This window comes from Pongo pygmaeus, chromosome 13 (assembly GCF_028885625.2).
Source record: "Pongo pygmaeus isolate AG05252 chromosome 13, NHGRI_mPonPyg2-v2.0_pri, whole genome shotgun sequence".
NCBI lineage: Eukaryota > Metazoa > Chordata > Mammalia > Primates > Hominidae > Pongo > Pongo pygmaeus.
In genome coordinates, this window is record NC_072386.2 from 66,605,352 (window position 1) to 66,626,578 (window position 21,227).

The 21,227-nt window shown below is 41.7% G+C and overlaps 1 pseudogene; it reads left to right on the top strand.

The window, feature by feature from the left end:
* The first annotated feature begins 2,244 nt into the window (after window positions 1-2,244).
* LOC129043482 (acyl-protein thioesterase 2-like) lies at window positions 2,245-17,058 on the top strand (annotated as a pseudogene).
* The last annotated feature ends 4,169 nt before the right edge of the window (window positions 17,059-21,227 follow it).

Consider the following 21,227-nt stretch of genomic DNA (forward strand, 5'->3'; position numbering starts at 1 on the left):
TGTGGTATATATGCACAATTAAATATTATTCAACCTTTAAAAAGGAAGAAATTCTATAATTTGTGACAACATGGATAGAATTGAAGAACGCAATGCTAAGTGAAATAAGCCAAACACAGAAAGACAAATACCGCATGTTCTCACTTACATGTGGAGTCTAAAACTATTGAATTCATAGAAGCAGAGAGTAGAATGGTGGTTACCAGAAACTAGAGGGATGGAGAAAATGGAGAGATGGCAATAAAAGAATACAAACCCTCAGTTGGGCAGAAGGAATAAGTTTGATTTTTTTTTAGGTCAATGGCACAGCATGGTGAATATAGCTAATAAGTGAGTTCTGCACATTTCAATATTGCTAAAAGAATAAGTTTCTAATGTTTGCATCACAAATATGTTAGACTTTGAGATATGGATATGTTAATCAGCTTAATTGAATCTTTCTACATTGTATTCAAAAATCATAACACCATTGTGTACCCATAATTATACATAACTGTAATTTGTCAATGTATAATAAAAATAGTCTGGATGCAGTGACTCATGCCTATAATCCCAGCACTTTGGGAGGCCAAGGTGGGCGGATCATCTGAGGTCAGGAGTTCGAGACCAGCCTGGCCTACATGGTGAAACCCCATCTCTACTAAAAATACAAAAATTAGCCAGGTGTGGTGGTGCATGCCTGTAATCCCAACTACTTGGGAGGCTGAGGCAGAAGAATCGCTTGAACCTGGGAGGCGGAAGTTGCAGTGAGCTGAGATTGCACCACTGCACTCCAGCCTGGGTGACACAGCAAGACTCCGTCTCAAAAAATAAATAAATAAATAAATAAACGTTTAAAAATTTGTTTTAAACAACTATACAAACTTAAATAGAAACTGATATTAGATCAGTGATTCTCAACCAGGTGTGATTTTCCTCCCACTTTAGAAACATTTTTGGTTGCCATGATGAAAGGTGTGCTGCTAACATCTGGTAGTAAAGACCAGGATGCTCCTAAACTTTCTACAGTGCACAGAACAGCCCCCAACAACAGAGAATTATCTGGCCTCAAATTTCATATTGCCAAAGTTGAGAAACCCTATATTGGATGATACTAAGAAATTATTAATTTTATAAGGTATGATGACAGCATAGTGGTCAGGTTTTTTTTAAAGTTCTTATTGGTTAGAACTGCATATTTAAGCATTCAAGAATAAAAAAGCATGATGTCTGAGATTTGATCTAAAATTCTTAAAAAAATAGAAGGGGATAAATTCAATAAGATGGGGGAAAATGTTCATTTTTGAAGCTGAGTAATAATTACAGTGGTGTTTATTATATTAGTCTCTACTTTTATGTTTGAAATTATCTGTAATATAAAGCTAAAATATTTGAATTATTTTTTAAAAGCAAGACATTTCTGGCATTTTAACAATCTGTGTGTTTCTTAAAAATACAAAATAAAATAGATATTATTTAAATTGCAATAATTTTATTAAAATGCTGGGGTTGGGCAGTATGGCTCATGCTGTAATCCCAGCACTTTGGGAGGCTGAGATGGGTGGATTACCTGAGGTCAAGAGTACCTGGCCAACATGGCGAAAGCCTGTCTCTACTAAAAACACAAAAATTAGCAGGGCGTGGTGGCAGGCGCCTGTAATCCCAGCTACTCGGGAGACTGAGGGAGAGAGAATTGCTTGAACCTGGGAGATGAAGATTACAGTGAGCCGAGATGGCGCCACTGTACTCCAGCCTGGGCAACAGAGTGAGGCTACATCTCAAAAAATTAAAATAATAATAATTTTTAAAAGACACTGAGTTTAAGGGCTTGGGGGTCAGAGACATCTCAAATGGAATTCCTCTGTGCCTCTTGATAGCTGAACAGGAAACACAGAGTGTTTTGGGTGAAGACAAGATGTTAATAAAGGTATGTCATGAGAAAATGAGGAGACAACCCTAACTAGTGGATTGGGATGCCAAATGAGTGAAAATAGGACTAGAATAAGGCAAGCCCAGGCTAGGAGCTACTTAAAAGGCAGGCAGAGAAGTGAAAATTTGCTATGATAGAAAATAGAGCACTGTAGTTTAAGGGGCAGATTAATTTTCCGGAAGTAGTCTGCATGAGGATTTTTGGAGAAAAATATTCAATACAAAATAATTATCCTATTAGGTCTAAATTAACAATTATGATCATATGAGGAGAAAATATTTATGATATTATTTTTGTCTTGCAGCTAACACAATTATTCCTGGCTACTGATGACAATGGGAGAAATGAAAGGTGATGTGGATAAAATCCAGGGACAAGGAGAGGGACTGGCTTTGGCTGCAAGAGCAGGAGGTGAAGGTGGGTGCAACTGTAAGTCAGTCTACAGGTTCTGATGAGCAGGGATGCTAAGGGTCTCTAAGTCTGAGGATGAGTTATCAGCTAAGACTAATGATGGAAGAAGGGCCATTGGACCCGTAAAAGAAGAAAAAAAAAATACCAGGAAGAAGCCCACTAAGTAGGATTAATGCCAATTTGAGGCTTAGGAATAAACTTAAGCCTCAAATTGGCATTAATTAAGCTAAGTTCATTCTCTTGTGCAATTTAAGTGAGCCAGGTCCATTCGCTTGTACAATTTTCTCCGGCAACATTGAACTGCTCAAACGGAGGCACAGGGAAGATAGATGGGAGGGTTATTCCAAGGTTGGGGTTTTGTCAAGTGAGTATGAGTATGATGAACAGAAAATGGGGAGGAAAGTTGACAGCGTTTGCAAAGGAATGATTGTGTTGAACTTTGAAATCTACCTGGATAAGAAAGAAAGAAAGTAACAAGAAGGTGATGAGGATCAATGGATTGATTGGCTGTCTAAAGAACATCAAAGGAACATGCCTGTGGGTTATGTAAGCAAGCAAACTGGAAGGACAGGAGGTCTCAGTAGAAAACAGGATATCTGAAATTAAGACTGCAGATGGAGTCGTTTCTGAAAATGACAGGGTCCAAGGTGTGACCACGGGACCAAGTGGCTGAACTGGAATGAAGTTAAGAAGCAGTAAGGTAGGTGATTACCAGAGACCCAGCGTTAGTGTAAACAGTCTTTCTTTTCCTCTTCTGCTTAATTTTCCACAATCCCTTTACTAAAGCAAATGACTGCTTTTAAAGGAACATGTGATGACATGCATATGTTACATGAATGCCTGACGAACCTCATTTCATTCAGGATGCTGGGGTTAGGTGGGGTATGGAGGAGCCTGGGGAGCAGGGAGGTGGTATGGGGCTTTTCTGCGGCAAAGCAAGAGAGCTTGAAGAAGAAATGGAGAAATCAGGGCTACTCCATCAATGTTGCCTTAAAGCCAGCCCTGGCCAGTTTTCACATACTGCACGTTGAATTTGACATGCATCTGAAAGAAGTGTATAACCTAAAATGCATCAGATAAATTTGATTTCATAGTAATCAGTTATTTTAATAATACCTTAAAGAACCTCATCTATTTCAGAAAGGATTACCCAAAAGGTTAATATCTCTTTTTGAGCTATCCACAGTAGCTCAAAACAGGATTTGACTTCAAGCTAGATGAGAAGAGATTCTTTTTGTCACTTAGTAGCTGCCCAGTAGTGGAAAGGTCAGTATGTTCTTGTTAAATTATGAATAACGTAAGTAGCCTCCTGCCTTCCTGTGGCTGCTTAGGGCAGAAACAACTATACCCAAGCCAGAAATGCCCACTCAGCCCGTGTGAATGTATTAAAGCATCAATAACGTCTGTTTTTTTCTGTACTTTTTTACTGTCAGGCTCAGTGTCCACCTATAGGGATAAGCAAAGGAAGAAAGATTAACTTAAATTGCACCAATTGCAAGAATATCCACTTTGCTTCATTCATTTATCCAACAAATATTTACTGAAACTGTCCTGTGAGCTGGGCATTCTGCAGGTGCTATTGACAGAGACTAGAGACAGTTCCAGCCCTCAAGAGATTACAGGCTAGCGAAGGTGGAAAACCAGGTAGTTTCAATATAGAGCAGATCCAATTCCTTAGATTCATTTACTTACTCCACAATGTTTGTAAGCTATGGGCCAAGTATTTTATTAAGCCCCAGGAATAAATACAGATATAGTCCCTGTCTTGACGAAGTTATGTACAGCATGTGACATGAGCAAAGAAGAGGTAATCCTGACTGGGCAAGCAGGGAAGGCTCCATGGAGAAGTTGCCCTCTTGTTGAATCTTGAATGCAGAACAGAAGCCTTAAGCACAGAGGCCTGGGAAACATCCTGAGCAAAGCATCAGAATCAAGAAATCTCAATGCATTTGAGAAACTGCAGGTAGATTAGAATGGTTGGGACTGATGTGTGGTATGGGGAGCTGCAAGAGATGAGGCTGAGGAGGGACTGTAAAGGAAGGTGTACATCATGTTCAGAGATCTCAGCTGTACCCTGCAGATGATGGTAGGCTGTTTAAGGATTTTTTTTAGCCGAGGAGTAATATGGTTGGACTGCATTTCGTATAGATCATTCTGCAGCAATGTGGACATTGGCTTTGTGTCAGGCAGGACTGGAGGCCAGGAGCACGGTTAGAAGTTGAGTGCAATGATCTTGGCAAAAAATAATAAGGGTTTGAACTAAGACAATGGTACTGAGGGTATAACAACAAAATAGGATGAATTTGAGAAATATTTAGCAAGACTAAACAGGGCTTTGAGTTGGTGGTTAGAGATAGAGTCCGAAAGAATTGGAGGAGTCAGAGACGACTTCCAAGTATGTTTGGGGTACCACTAAGCAGATTATGGCATTGTTGACATACAGAACGACAGGAAAAGAAATGTGTTTCCATTTAGATGACCACGATGCAATTTTTGCACTAATGGAAAAAGAGCAGCAGAACAGGTTAGGTTAAATATGTAAATTTAAAATATAGTAGAGAGGCCAGGCACAGTGGCTCACACCTGTAATCCCAGCACTTTGGGAGGCCGAGGTGGGTGGATCACCTGAGGTCAGGAGTTTAAGACCAGCCTGGCCAACATGGTGAAACCCCATCTCTACTAACACTACAACAAATTAGCCGGGTATGGTGATGCACGCCTATACTCCCAGCTGAGGCAGGAGGATCGCTTGGACCCGGGAGGCAGAGGTTGCAGTGAGCCAAGATTGTGCCACTGGACTCCAGCCTGGGCAACAAGAGTGAAACTCCTTCTTTAAAAAAAAAAATAAAATAAATATATATATATATACACACACACACACACACACACAGATATATATATGTGTGTATATATATATATTAGAGAGACTTGTCAAAATTTAAAAACTTTTGCTTTACCAAAGACTCTGTGGAAAGGCAGGCTATCCTTGGAGAAAATATTTCCAAGCCACATATTCAACAAAGGCCTTGTATCTAAAATACATAAAGAACTCTCAAAACTTAATCAACAAACAATCCAATTCGAAAACGGGCAAGATATTTCACCAAAGCCATGAGCTGATATTTCACCAAAGAAAATTCATGGCAAATGAGCACATAGAAAGATGTTCAACATCATGGACCATTTAGGAAATGAAAATTAAGGCTGGGTGTGGTGGCTCACTCCTGTAGTTCCAGCTACTCTGGAGGCTGGGGTGGGAGGATGGCCTGAGCCCAGGAGTCTAAGGTTGCAGTGAGCTTTGATTATGCTGCTGAACTCCAACATGGATGACAAAGCTAAACCCTGCCTCAAAAAAAAAAAAAAAAAATGAAATGAAAACTAATGCCACAATAAAATATCACCACAAACATATCAGAATGGCTAAAATAAAAAACACTGGTAACACCAAATACTGGCAAAAATGTAGAGAAACTCGTCACTCATACATTGCTGTGGGAATACAAAAATGGCACAACAACCCTGGGAGAAAGTCTGGCAGTTTCTTACTCTCACAAAATTGAATCTGGACTTTAAATTCAACCCAGACATTGAACACTCGGGCATTTATCCCAGAGAAATTAAAACTTCTGTTCACACAAAACCATGCATGTTTATAGTAGCTTTCATTGCAACAGCCAAAAAGTGGGAAAAAATCAGATGTTTTTGAATGAGTAAATACCTAAACAACCTAAACAAACTGTGGCACATCTGTGCTGTGGAGCACTAGTCAGCAATCAAAAGGAACAAATTCTTGATACAAAAAACTGGAATGGGTTTCACAGGAATTAGGATGAATGAAAAAGCCAGTTTCAAAAGGTTATATACTATACTATTAACATTCTTGAATGTTACATAAATTATATAAATGTAGATATATATACATACACACACAAATGGGTGCATGTAAAACTGGTAAAATCTTAAGAAGCTCTGAGGATTGCACCAATGTCAGTTTCCTGGTTTTGATTCTGCACTATAGTTATGCACCATATTACCATTAGAAAAAACTGGGTGAAGGGTACACAGGATCTCCCCTTATATTTTTTTCCAAACTTTCTGTGAATCTATTAAATATAGAGAGATATATATTTACAGATTTGTATGCAGTATATACAAAAGAAAAGGCAGATAACTGATAAATCCTGTTCATTGAAAGACAGAAGAGTTGATTCTAGTGCACAGATGGAGAGATTAGCAATAAACAGGAAGGATGATGCCTCTCCTCTAAGAGAGGATGAGGAAATAGCAGCAGATGCAAGGAAGTAGGTGCTGGGGATAGAAGGACAAAATATAAAAATATAAAAAATATCTACACCTAATGTTGTCTACATTTCTTATAGCAGAGGAGTCACAACCACCTGTCAAAAGTGATGAGGGTGTGGTGATTACAAAGCTGGAGTGAGCTGAAAGTTTGTAGTAACCATTGAAGAAATAAGAAAAAGCTTCTTTTTTTTTTTTTTTGAGACGGAGTCGCCCTCTGTCTCCCAGGCCGAAGTGCAGTGGTGCAATCTCAACTCACTGCAAACTCCACCACCCAGGTTCAAGCAATTCTCCTGCCTCTGCCTTCCAAGTAGCTGGGATTACAGGCACGTACCACCATACCCTGCTAATTTTGTATTTTTAGTAGAGACAGGGTTTCATCATGTTGGCCAGGCTGGTCTCGAACTCCTGACCTGCAGTGATCCACCTGCGTCAGTCCCCCAACATGCTGGGATTACAGGCATGAGCCACCGCACCCGGCCAGAAAATGCATTTAATAGAAACATTGTATTTCCCAAATTTCTTAACCTCACATTGTCTGCAGTGCTGTCTAGTAGAGCTTTCTGAAATGATGGAAATGTTCTGTACCTGTGCTGAACAAAACAACAACCACTGAGCGCCTGAAATATGGCTAATGTAACCGAGGAGGTTCTGTGGCTGGAATGTGTACCCCAGACGTTTCCAACCTATGCAACAGTGTTGGGGGCTGCAGCCTAATATGAAGGGATTAGGTCATGAGGGCTCTGCTCTAATGAATGAATTCATGTTCTTATTGCAGGTATGGGTTAGTTATTGCGAAAGTGGGCTTGTTATAAAAGCCTGTTCAGCCCCTTCTCGCTCTCTCTCTGCTCTCTCTCACCCCCTCACCTTCCGTCATGGGATGATGCAGCATGAAGCCCCTCACCCTCGATCTTGAACTTCCCAGCCTCGTGAACTGTAAAAAATATGTTTCTGTTCTTTATAAATTACCCAGTCTGTGGTATTCTGTTATAGCAACATAAAGTAAAACAGAAAGTAAATGTTTAATAGTATTTAATTTTAATTTAAATAGTCACATGTGGTTAGTGGCTACCCTAACCACTTAGACAGTGAAGCTAACTGTTGTACATCATAGAGGAGCCGTAAATGTCCAACCACAGTATAGTCCTATTGGATAGTTAGTAAAGATCCAGGCCTAAAATCCAAAGTATATCATTTTCTTCCTAATATTCAAAGTATATCATTTTCTTCCCTTTCTATGTTTTTCATAATTCAGTTTGTACTGAAACTGCAATTCACTATGAAATCCTTGGTTCTCAAAGCTCCAATAGCCGGCTTTCAAGCAATTCCATCTACTATTATTTCTGAATTTCAAATTCTCTTTGTTGCGCTTATATCTCAAACTACTTCGCGGTGAAGTCTTATTGAAGTATAGCCTTAGAAGGTCTAAAACTATAATATATATGTGGTTTTTTTTTTTTTTTTTGGAAACTTTCTAAGCCCAGAGCAGACTCTGGACGGTGCATGAGCCTACTCACTCTCACGGTGTGGCTGAAGGGCTGAGGCTCTTCTAATAGGTCCTCAGGCCAGTGACAGAACAACTTCCAAACTCAACCACAGACTGATGACCCCACCTCATTTCTTACCACTCTCTACATATCTTGCTAAGTTTCAAATACACCAGCTACCTGACATTTCTGAAACCCAGCAAGGACTTTCTGGCCATGGAGCACTCAATAAATTACTTCCATAAGTGAATGAACAGAACAATGGAGAAATGCAAGAGGTTAACAATGTTCATGATCAGTGCTCCTCCCACCTTTACCCACCAGGATATTTCTGCCCGAGTACCAAGTTAGGCATCATGATCCTGTCCTTCTCCTTGTACCTGCTCTTTACAAATTCACGTCCCCCTCCCTTTAGGCCCTTTCTCCCAATCACGTAAGGTTAAAGAACAAGAAGTGCCCATCTGCAGTGATCCTTAACAGAAATCCAGTTAGCCAGGACAATCACCACTCCTCATTCAAATACTGCAGTAACTCCTCAGATGACATCCTTGAGGCAAGGGCATGACTATCCCTCCAGAGACATTTCACTAGGGCCTCCAATACCATCAATACAAACTGCTGTGCTGGCATGTTCTAGATGATTCTCTTCCAATCAGCAATTCTTTGCAAGAGGTAAGCCCTAAAATCTGTTGACTGAAGAATTTCCTGGGGTTGCAACTTCCTGAGTACATGACTGGTTAACACAGTTTTGGAAATAGAGGCTTTAAGTAATTCAGAGCCAGGCTGCCCTCTGCTCACAGATTGGCTTTTCAGAGGTGCTCTGAGGAGGGTTTCAGTGCGGTCAGCCTTTTCCCTGTAACCTGAGAGCTTGGCTAGTGCCCCTTAAGTGTTTCACTGATAGGGAAGAGCAGCCTGGTGGAGACTTTCAAGGAGAGCTTATACATTAAAAATTGATGTAGCACTTTAAAGTTTAATATTTAAACAAAACACTTAGTGTTTACTGGTACCGCACATTTTGGTCAGTATCAAATGTGGGGAAAATTCTGTAGAACTCGGGGAGCGTTACTAAGAACACTATTTAGTATTCATGGCCTATATGCCTAAGAAGTCAATTTAGGGTTTTTAGCCTCCAATTATTCCAGAATAATGTTTTGTTTTTTCAGGCTAGAAATGATATTTAAGTTGGAAGGACTGACTGCCATCTCTTCCAATAGCCATGAGTGCTGAAAAGCCCCCAACCTCTGCTTCTATACCAGCCACTCTCAACCTTTATTTCTGCAAAACATTTAAGACTGCCACCATTAACTATAAATGATAATACAGAAATCCAATTATTTCAAAAATGCATGCACCTTAAACAGGGTTCTTTCTGAGGAAGTGAATAAAAGATGCATGGAAACACAAAAACTGACCAAAATTTCAGAGTGGGGATTGGGTTTCTGTATGCGACAAGTCAGGAAGAGGGAAAACAAACCCAAAAGAAAAGAGAATGATGAAAACTACCTATAATGAAATAGCCCAGCTACATCCAGGTGGTATCTATTTTTTTTAATTATTTCTTTATTTTTATTTATTTATTTATTTATTTTTTATTTTTTTTGAGACAGAGTCTCGCACTGTCATCCAGGCTGGAGTGCAGTGGTGCAATCTCGGCTCACTGCAACCTCTGCCTCTCGGGTTCAAGTGATTCTCTTGCCTCAGCCTCCTGAGTAGCTGGGATTATAGGCACGTGCCACCACACTCAGCTAATTTTTTGTATTTTTAGTAGAGACAGGGTTTCACTATGTTGGCCAGGCTGGTCTTGAATGCCTGACCTTGTGATCCACCCACCTCGGCCCCCCAAAGTGCTGGGATTACAGTATCTATAGGGGTAAAATAGTAAAAGTGAGCTATAAAGTAATGTGGCTGGCTCCACAAGCCACACACAGGGACCAGTCTCAATACGTTCTCATGGCACCATCTGGGTGCTGACTGTGCAAGGATAGTGTGTTGGGGACTGGAATAGCGTGTGTTCCCATATGAGTATCAGTTAAGGTTCTTGTGGCAGGTAACAGAGACTCGCTCTACCTAACTTAGACCAAAGGGGATTTGTGGAAAGGAATATCAGGTATGCCACAGAAGTGACAAAGGATGGGGAACTAGTTTGGTAATGGGCTGGGGCAAGGGCCCTGCAGAGGACCAAGCAGTAGAGGCGGGAACCCCAGCTTGGTTAGTTCATGCCATCACTGTCCCTTGGCAACCAGGAATGATCTAAAATGTCTCCCTCGGCCATTTAGTGCTCTGACAGTCCCAGAGGAGAGGCCCTGATTGGCCAAGCTTAAGTCACTTATCTGCGCCTGGCTGTACTGGAGGAGGAGAGAAAAGGGCTCATTCATTTGGCACCTGTTTTCTGAATGTGTACTAAATGCTAGGCACTGTCCTAAGGCACTAGGATACAGCTATGGCTAAACAAAGTCTCTGCCCTCCTGGTTCTTATATTCTAGTGAAGAGTCAGACGTGAAAAACAGTGAAGAGGGCTATGAAGAAAGACAAGAAAACTCAGGGTCGTGGGCTAGGGCAGGGGAGACTATTGTAGGTGTGATGATCAGCAAAGGCATTTTTGAGAAGGCAATATCTGACCAGCAACATGTAGCAAGTGAGGAGGGAGCCCACAGGACCATCTGGGGAAATAGAAGTCCAAGGTGAACAGTAATGGCAAAAGCCCAGAGGCAGGCATGTGCTTGGCATGTTGGAGAAAGTAAAGCAGCACAAGCAATTGGGAGAACTACAGCGCTGGAGGAACGCTTTCCTCCCCTGAGGTTTTCTTCCACAGAGAGGGAGCTCCATTAGCAGAGCACCCCTGGCAGTCAGACTTGTTTGCCCACTCACAAGAGAGGGGAAATTCTCCAATGAGAAACTAAGATGCTCTTAGGGGAAAGGCCTCTGTCTGGTAGATGAATGTTGAATGTCTACTGGAATTTCCATCCCCCTCTAGCTTGGTGGGCACCCTTCAGTGTCCTGAAGTGGGTCTCTATTTCAGTATTTCAGTGGTCAAAACACTTTTCAGCATGGTTTTTTATTTGTTTGCTTTTGTTTGTTTGTTTGTGTTTATTTTTGTTTTTTTTGAGATGGAGTCTCACTCTGTCACCCAGGCTGGAGTGCAGTGGCGCGATCTTGGCTCACTGCAACCTCCGCTTCCTGGGTTCAAGCGATTCTCCTGCCTCAGCCTTCCTAGTAGCTAGGATTATGGGATTACAGGCATGCATGACCACACTCGGCTAATTTTTGTATTTTTAGTAGAGACAAGGTTTCACCATGTTGGACAGGCTGGTCTCAAACTCCCAACCTCAAGTGATCTACCCACCTCGGCCTCCCAAAGTGCTGGGATTACAGGCATGAGCCACCGCACCCAGCCTTCAGCACTGTTGTCACTCAAGCAAATGTATCTCCTTAGTTGCACTAGCAGATTAATTCAAGCAGAAGAAAGGTGTGATAAATCTGTGTTATTTATCATATGTATACACTGAACTCACTCTCATCAAAATGTAAAACAATTGAGATGTTTTGCCAAGTTCATCAAAGTAAATTGTGCATAAGGAGAAAAAGGTAAATGAACATTTGCCCATCTTATCATTTTAGATTCCCTAGGATGGCCTATTGCTGGACTAGAAAAATCAGAGAGGAGACCTCACTCTTACATTAAAATCTAATGGGCTCAGTCTTAAAGTGTTCCACATGCCTTTCTAGATATCTTTTTCTTACAGACCTCCAATATTCCCTACTGATAAAATGCAGGAATAGGGGCCATAAAGGATTAACCAAACAGTAACCATTTGGGAGAAATCATATCTAGAAAGAGAGTAATAACGTTTTGGTACGCATATAGCCTCTTTGCTAAAAATGCCTAATTTGAGTTACAAAGCAGATTAACTGATTTAAAAAAAAAAATCACTGCAGGCTTGATGCCATGGCTCATGCCTGTAATCTCAGCACTTTAAGAGGCCCAGGCAGAAGGATCACTAGAGGCCAGGAGTTTGGGACCAGCCTGGGCAACATAGAGAAACCCCGTCTCTACAGAAAAAAAATTATTTAAATTAGCTGGGCATGGTGACATGTCTGTATCCCCAGCTACTCTGGAGGCTGAGGAGAGAGGATCACCTGAGCCCAGGAGTTTAGGGCTACAGTGGCCTATGATCATGCCCCTGCACTCCAGCCTGGGTGACTGGGCAAGACCCTATCTCTAAAAAATAATAAGAATAAATTTTTTTAAAAATCACTTGAGGTAAACTAGGGAAGATATTAACACTGAGCTGGTTCTTCAAAGCTGGGGATGAACATTCTGCTCAGTATTGCTTTCCGAGCCTCCTGTTCATAATGACGGTTATCAGGGGGCAGAAATGGCAAGCGTTTGATTCAAGGAGTGAGCCTCAGAGTGTCAATGAAGTGTGGGGCAGCTTTGGTAAGGGCAGCTGCAAACTAGATGCATGGATTTGGAAGGCCACCCAAACTCCCATCACCACTTAAAGTACTTCACTCATTCAGCATGTGGATATGTGACTTTAGCTTATGATTTTTCTCCCTACTAAAATGCAAATACCCCTGGAATGGTGGATTACAAATACTACTGAGGTTTTCCTAGAAGAAGTGGAAGAACTTGCTGGAACTCTGGCTTCCTGAGGGACAATGGTGCTAATCAGTAATAGAAGGTGACAGCTTGAGTTGGACTGAAATTTTGGAATTGCCCAGGACTAGCCCCAGCCTATTACCCCTGTGGGATCTCATCTTCTCGCACACCAAACCCCTTCCAAGTGCCCCAGTGCCTAAGCACCCACTCCCCCACTTCTGGCCTGAACCTGGTCGTTACTATCCTGTGAGGCATTTCCTAGATGCTCAACAACCCCATATACGTTCACATGCATCGTCTCGTTTAATTCTGTGCTTTGTTCCATCATTCCCTCTGAGCAAAATGGCTGCGACCTCTACACCACCAACCCAAATTCAGTCCTTCAAGTTCAAACCTCACCTCTTCCACAAAGTCTTCCCATGATCCCTCCCGCTAATAGCAATCTCCTCCTGGTCTGAATTTAAAGCACTTATTTTCTGAAGTAATCACTTGGCAATGATCCATACTAGTCTTATGATTTCTTTCCATTTTCAATGGTCTCATATGTTTGCTTCTGCAACTTGGCTATAAATCAACAGGAGGGGCACAGCCTAAGTCTTTTTGTAGTATTACACAAGACCACCTTCTTCTAATAACCCTTTGAACCACGGGTATCACCACTTTTCTCCAGCCCGTACCTACACAATACCACTCAACTTTGCAAAGTTATAGGCAACAAAGTACATATTGGTCCTAACCCATAAATATCCATCCTTTTAAATGTTCAACAACTCTGTGAAGAAGGTTTTATGATTTCCATTTTAGAGGAGACAAAATTGAGACGCAGGATGTTAAGTAATTTGCCCCAATCTCATTGACAATTTGACTAATCACATTGCTAAGAAGTGATAGTATTGTCAAGTGACAGTTTCACTTATTGTGCCAGATTATGCTGCTCTAGAATATATTTCCAGAATCTAATACTGTTTAGATCCTTATAGCACTTCACATAGTAAGTGAAAAGAACTGAGATTGCTTTTAAGAGGGCAAGAGAGTGAGAAAGCTCATAGGTAAATATTGGTAGAGAAATTAGCAACGAATATATAATTTGGAAGTATAGTTCTCATCCTTTAGTTGGATCTTTACAGAATCAGTATATAGGCTTCAGGACGCCTGTGAACCACTTGAAATTGAAATGAAATTGTACCAGGAACGTGTACATCCGTGCATATTGTGGGAGGGAGAGTCCACAGCTTTTATAAGATTATTAGAGTAATTCTCTGCCAGTCATCAGGGTGATCACACATCTTTTGCTTTTCTCTCTTCCTGGCCCATAAGCAGATGGCACTGTCCCACCTCTAGAAGCAAATATGTCCATGTGACTTGGGGCACTGAAATGTGAGAGTGACTTGGGGCACTTTTGGACAGAAACCTTAAGAGACAAAGCTTACCACATTTCATTTCCCTCTGGTATCATGGTTGGCAATGGTCAAAATGGCAGCAACTCCATTAGCTCTGGCCCCTAAGGGTCTGCAATCGGCCGGTCCCTCCTGCCAATCCAAAATGGACATGTAGTGTGAGGAAAAAAAAAAGCTTTGATGTTTTATTCCAAGGAGATCATGCGGCTATTTGTTCCTACAGCACACCCTCATTTGTCATCGCTGATACACATCTTTAACCCCTCAAAAGTTAAAGATCACTTTAACCCTAATGAATGAAGTCCTAACAGAAGATGATTTCCAGGAAGAATTTCTTCTTCTCTTCGTACCGATAGAGCCATATACTATATCGAATTCTGCCTTAGTATTCCAATTACCTCTGAGTAACATTTCTCCCTATGGTAGCATATGACGCATTGCTCTTTCTTCCTTCATAAGTCACACACAATCGCTCATGAAGGAAAAAAAGGTGCACGTAAGTGCTAGAAGCTCCTAGGAGAAGGAAGCATGAGCATGAAGAGCTTACAGAGGGGAAGAATTCCTCAGAGATTTGGGACCATTTTCTCTGTTTGTCCCATTAGTAGCTCTGAACATCCATATGAATGGAATATTCCATTAATCACTTAGTCAGTTTCCATGGCTCAAGACAGTTCTCCAATTATCACACACAACTTGGCAATATTCATCTCTCTAAAATGCCATTTGGAGCAAGTCATTTTCTTTGTCAAAATCAGGCAGTGTTTTCCTAGTACCAATAGGACAGAAGTACAAAGATGTTGCCTTAGCAGTCAAGCCCACTTGCACACAGCAACTATCAGTATCATGGGTATTGATGCCATCACCCAGCTTCCCGCCCTCTGTATACCTCATACTAACCAGACCAGTTGTCTCTTAATGCCCTGAACAAACTGGTGTGTCTCCACCTCAATACCTTTGTTTACTCTGTTCCCCTTGCCTGGAATGTCTTCTCTCCCTCTTCTCACACAAATCCTCCAAAACTACAAAATCACTTACTCTCTGATGAAGCAATTGACCTCTAGGTATCTATCTCAAAGACTGACTGGAAAAAATATGAAATGCTATTTATTGCAGCACTATTATGATAACAAATGACTGAAAACATCAAACTTTCCATTAAAAGTAATGACTGAACAACTTGTTAGAGCTGTACAATGATATACTGTGCAGTCATAAAAAGTACTGAGAAGTATCTGGATATAGAGTGATCTCTAGGATATATTAAGTGAAGACAGTACATTGGGGGAAAATGTGTGTCCCGTGTTAATAAATAGCTAAGGCACATGGGCCCATACTGAGTGCTAGCGAGGCTTCCACAGCCTGGGATGGGGCAGAACACCTGTAAGAAATCCCTTTGAGGCAACCCAGCCTTCTTGAGTTAACTGCAGCAGCCTTCCAAAGACTGTGAGTGAGGTAGCAAACCAGATATCTCCAGGCATAGACCCCAACAGGCACAAGTGGAAAGCAACGAGAACTTCCCAAAGACCCCAAAAGCAGACAGCCAGGCTGTAAAGCAAAGAGAGATCTCCCAGGGCTCAAAATTCAGACAGTTCATCTGTAAAGCAAAAGGAGATCCCTGGAAATTCACCAGTGTTCAGACTCTAATACTTACTGAAAAGAAAGTCCTGAATCTACCCTCAGAACATTTGAAGCCAGTGGAGAATGGAATCCAACTAAAATGGCGACAAAGCCCAGACCCAAGTCAATGACACATTAGTGTGCCTTACTCAGAGCCTGAGAGAAGAAGGAGTGTGTCCTTCTATGGGAGTAAATGTTCTTTATCTCCACCTCTACTGTTATTTAAGGAAAATGACTACCACACCATCAAAAATTATTAGTCACATGAAGCAACAAGAAAATGTGATATATGAGAGGTTAAGTGAAAAAAACCCATCATTGGAAACAGATCCAGACAAAGGAATTATTACACAGGAACTTTAAAATAAACATGTTAAAGCTTCTGATAGACAATGTGGACAGAACACATGAGCACATGAGGATTTCAGCAAAGAGATGGAAACCATAAAAAGAAACAAATGGAAATGTTGAAAGTAAAAATTATACCAGAAATGAAGAATTCAGTGTATAAGCTTAACAACAGATTGGACACTGCCGAGGAAAGAAATTATAAACCTGAATTCGGGTCTAAAGAAACTATACTACTCTCTTCCTCCATTGATGCCTCTTCTCCCATCCCTCCTAAAGGCACAGCTGGGCTGAGCCCTGTCCACCATCCGGCTCCCTCATATCAAGTACATCCATATCTGTCCCCTTGTGCCTAGGATCCCTGTGACACTGAACATGAAGACGGTGATGCCCTCCTAGTTTGACCTGATGAGGCTGAGTCCAGGTGCCTCAGAGGACGAGGCTGGCATCAAGAAGGCAGCAGAGAACTTAAGGTCCCAGCCTCTCCTCGGCCTCCTCCCTTCCCTGTCCCCCCAGGAAAGCACTGGGCAGTGCCCCTGTCTGGCTCCCTTCCTGGGCCCCTTGGCAGCTTCCCCACATCCAGTCATTCCCCTTCTCCCAAGTCAAGGACTTGATTGAGCACTAGATGAAGAATGTGGTACCTGCCAATCAAATTGTCCTGGATAGCTTTTCACAGGGCAGGGCTCTGCCCCTCCACCCAGCCCTCTGGCTGGCATTGTGGCTTTGAGCTTCTGGCTGCCTCTGCTCTGGGCCTTCCCCCAGGCAGTCAACAGCAGTGCCAAGGACCTGACGATTCTTTAGTGCCATGGGAAGCTGATTCCCATGCTGCCCATATGGTTTGGGGCCCTGATGGCCGAGAAGCTCCGTTCTGTTGTCATACCTGCCGGGGTCCAGCTCAAGACATATCCCGGTGTCATGCACAGCTCTTGTCCTTAGGACATGGCAGCTGTGAGGGAATTTGTTGAGAAGCTGCTGTCTCCTATCTAACTAGAGTCACTAGTCCCCAGTGTAGTCCCTACCTCATGGGGGACCCAGCAAACAAGCTGGAACCTTGGCACCATCTTGGATCTGAGCCTATTGAGCCCCTGTCCCCACCCGTCCTGACCTGTCCTCTTCCCACAGACCTCTGGGGCAGGTGGCAAGCCTGGCCAGCCCTTCCTTACTGGCCTCAGCCACTTAGCTCTATCTGCAGCAAGGGTGGGCTGCTTTCTTACCCCATTTCCCTGGAGGCAGGCCCCCCTGGCAGCAGTATTGGAGGGGCTGTAGGCAGCTGGAGAAAGGGCCCCAGCTGCTGACCCACTCACTCAGGACCTCACTCACTAGCCCTGCTTTGGGTCCCCTCCTGTGACCTCAGGGTTTGGCCCATGGGGCCCTCCCAGGTCCCTGCCCCAACTGATTCTGCCCAGATAATCATGTGTCTCTCCTCCCTTTACTCCAGCTGCTTCTCAATCATAAACATGGCCATGGCCCCAGGGCCCCCTTGCTGCTTTGGGCTCCCCATCCCTGGGCAAGAGTGTTGGTGAGGAGGTGGAGTCTTTCAAGGAGGTCTTTCCTCAGCTGTTTCCCCTCACTGTGAGGCTAGGCTCTGCCTCCCCCTTACCCTCTTCCTGCACAGGCCTGGAGCCTGCTGACTGAGGTTCAGGTCTCCCCCAGCTGTCTCATCCCCAGTTTGTCCCACTCTAAACATGGAGGCAGTGGGAAGGAGTTGTGTCTCATCTTCTGTCTCCATGTGTTTTGGGGTGTTTTTCTTGTTGTATCTTGAATTCTGATAAAATTAAAGAAATCATTTCCTCAAAAAAAGTATACCAAAGAAAATACAAAAAGAATGGGGGAAAGTGGGATAGAACATCTGAGATCTGAGGAACAATATCAAACAGTCTAACACATGTGTTATTGGAGTCCCAAAAGAAAAGAAAAAGAGATGAAACAAAGACACTAGAAATATTTAAAGACATAATGACCAATGATTTTCCAAAACTGATTAAATACATCAACTTCAGGCAGAATAAATATAGGAACACCAGCAAACCTCAGCAAGTTAAAAAAAAAATTTAAAAATAAAAACACCTAGCTGTACCGTAGTCAAACAGCTAAAAACCAATACTGAAAATAAGCTTTAAAGTAGTCAGAGAAAAATGACATATTATATGCAGGAATCAATGAAACAAATGATGCCTGACTTGTCATCAGGAAAAAAAGGCAACCGAATGACATTATTAAAGTGTTGAAATAAAAAAAACTATCTACCTAGAATTCTATATCCCACTAGATGATCCTTCAGAAATTATGATAAAATAAAGACATATTAAAAAAGACAAAAGGTTAAATAATTTATTGCAAGCACCTGCATCACAAGAAATTCCAAAGGCTGGAGTTGAATTATCCCAGAGGGGAGCCCTGAGGTGTAAGAAGAAGTTAGGGGCACCCAAAAAAGTAAACACCTGGGTTAGTGTAAAATGGCTTTTCTTACCTTTATTTTAATGTTTTTAAATTTCTTAAAATACTATTCACTATCTGAAGCAAATATAATAACATCTTGTTAGTTAGAAAAACCATCCATCCATTTATGGCCCCCAAAGTAAGCATTTATCCTGACTTTTCCATATAAACTATATCTCAGGGTAACCAAATAGTTGGGAAGGGGAAGTTTCTCTCTCAAAATATGCCAGTTAATAAAAAAAAAGAAAAAATTAAAATATCAATATTTTACAAATTCTAATAAGGAAGAGATGTAGGAAAATATCATCAGTGACTGCTAACAGAACAAAAGAGAAACAACCAAGCACTCTATGACTTGTTGTACATGTACTCACCACCACCTACAGAAATACTCTTGGCCGAGCTGGTGGCTCATGCCTGTAATCCCAGCACTTTGGGAGGCCAAGGTGGGCAGATCACCTGAGGTCAGGAGTTCGAGACCAGCCTGGCCAACATAGCGAAACCCCATCTCTAGTAAAACTACACAAATTAACCAGGTGTGGTGGCAGATTCCTGTAATCCCAACTACTTGGGAGGCTGAGGCAGGAGAATCGCTTGAACCCAGGAGGTGGAGGTTGCAGTGAGCCGAGATCGCGCCACTGCACTCCAACCTAGGTGACAGAGTAAGACTTCTTCTCGAAAAAAATGATAATAATAAAGAAATATTCTTGTCAAAAATAATTTAATCCAAATCTGAGTTATCCTCTAGAGTTGATAGGCTCTAGCTCTAACTACCAATTTACAGAAAATACAGAGGACAGACTATTCTCCCTCTCCAAGGCATCATCTTATGTGAATACATGTGGCTGCTTACTAAGAACATTTTTTTTTTTTTTGAGTCTTGCTCAGTCGCCCAGGCTGGAGTGCGGTGGCATGATCTCAGCTCACTGCAACCTCCACCTCCCGGATTCAAGCAATTCTCTTGCCTCAGCCTCCCGAGTAGCTGGGACAACAGGTGCCCACCACCACACCCGACTAATTTTTGTATTTTTAGTAGAGACAGGGTTTCACCATGTTGGCCATTCTGGTCTCAAACGCCTGACCACAAGTGATCCACCCACCTCAGCCTTCCAGAGTGCTGGGATTAGAGGCATGAGCCACCATGCCCAGCCACTAAAAACATTCTTAATCACTGATTTTTTTTCTTTAAAAAAAAGAAAGGTGTACATTTTACATTTTTATGTCTTGTCCTAAGATGCTGAATATTAAATGTGTTGAATGCCAATCATATGCATTTAACATATTCAGTGGAGTTAAATTCCCTTCAAAATGGCACAAATATCTTCTCAGTGCCCTAGGGCTAATGCCCAAATTATAGTGTGATGAATCTAGAGAAAAATAGCTCCAGCCAAACCAAATAAAGGCCACACCAGCCTTCACGTGCCACTCAACCTGAACCTGCCAGAAGGATGCTGCCGAAATATGCACCCATTCTTGACCCCACCAGCCAGCTCACTCAGCTCCAATTGCCATCTAATTTCTCAGTAGGAATATTAATAAACAGAACATATTATAGCGTCTAGCCATGAAATGGCATAATTTAGAACTCATGCTACAAGATCCATTCACACATCCTGTGTAGTAATGTAAGTACCCTTACCTATTTACCAAGAAGTTGAAAATACAAAGTGTTGACTGCACAGTGACTCCACTGAGAAAGCATCATTCCAGGTGATTTGTATGTTCACACATCTTTCTCTCATTCCAATCACTGCCCCTTCATCACAGTAATTCTCATTAGAATGAAAAATTAAGAGCCAAGATTTAGGCTTGGGTTACTGGCATTGATTTTAAGTAGAAAGTTTAATTTCTACTACAACTTTATCGTACTAGAAATTTTCTAGTAAAACTGAAAAAACTGGGGATTATTTTCTTTAATAGAAATCCAAAAGAGTAAAATGCAACCCACCAACACATGAGCTATGGAAATACGTAAAGAGAACTCACAACAGCTGCAGCATCCTTAGCCATACTGGCTAATGGATTCCAATTCATCCACCACAACTGATTTAATATGAGAGTATAATTAGTACTGCTGATTACTATCTGGTGCCAGATATCCCAAATGCCCCACCTTCGTGCTAATTAATCTTGAAAACTTTCCAAGCTTTCCTCTACCCTGCCTGCCTCTGTTCCCTGCATCGGTGCACACATAGCATTCTACTCAAACAAACAGTGCAACAAGAACAGCATCACTAGGTCTTGCACACAGTTGGCACTCAGTAAATGTTTGTTTATTCAAATCACTGCTCCTTCATCACAGTAATTCTCATTAGAATGAAAAATCAAGAGCCAAGATTTAGGCCTGGGTCACTTTAACAAGCATTGATTTTAAGGCCATGGAAATATATGTGATCAAGTTGATAGTAAAAAGCAATCTTTAGAAAATCCAAGGAATCATCACGGGGTAATTTTGCCAGAATACCTACATTTAGACACTGAAAGATGAGAGGCTATACCATTAAGGATGTATTCATATGTCACTGATCTGAGTGAAAACAGCAGAAATCTAACAGAAACAAGGCTGTGATGCTATTAAAACTTAGGCTATGGAACTAAAGACAATGTAGCCTCTAATCTTTTCTATGAATACAGTTTTTACTGAAATATTTGTGAAGTAACTAAATACATTTGATAAAAGATGGAGCAAGAATTATCTTCAACAAAGATATTCACAA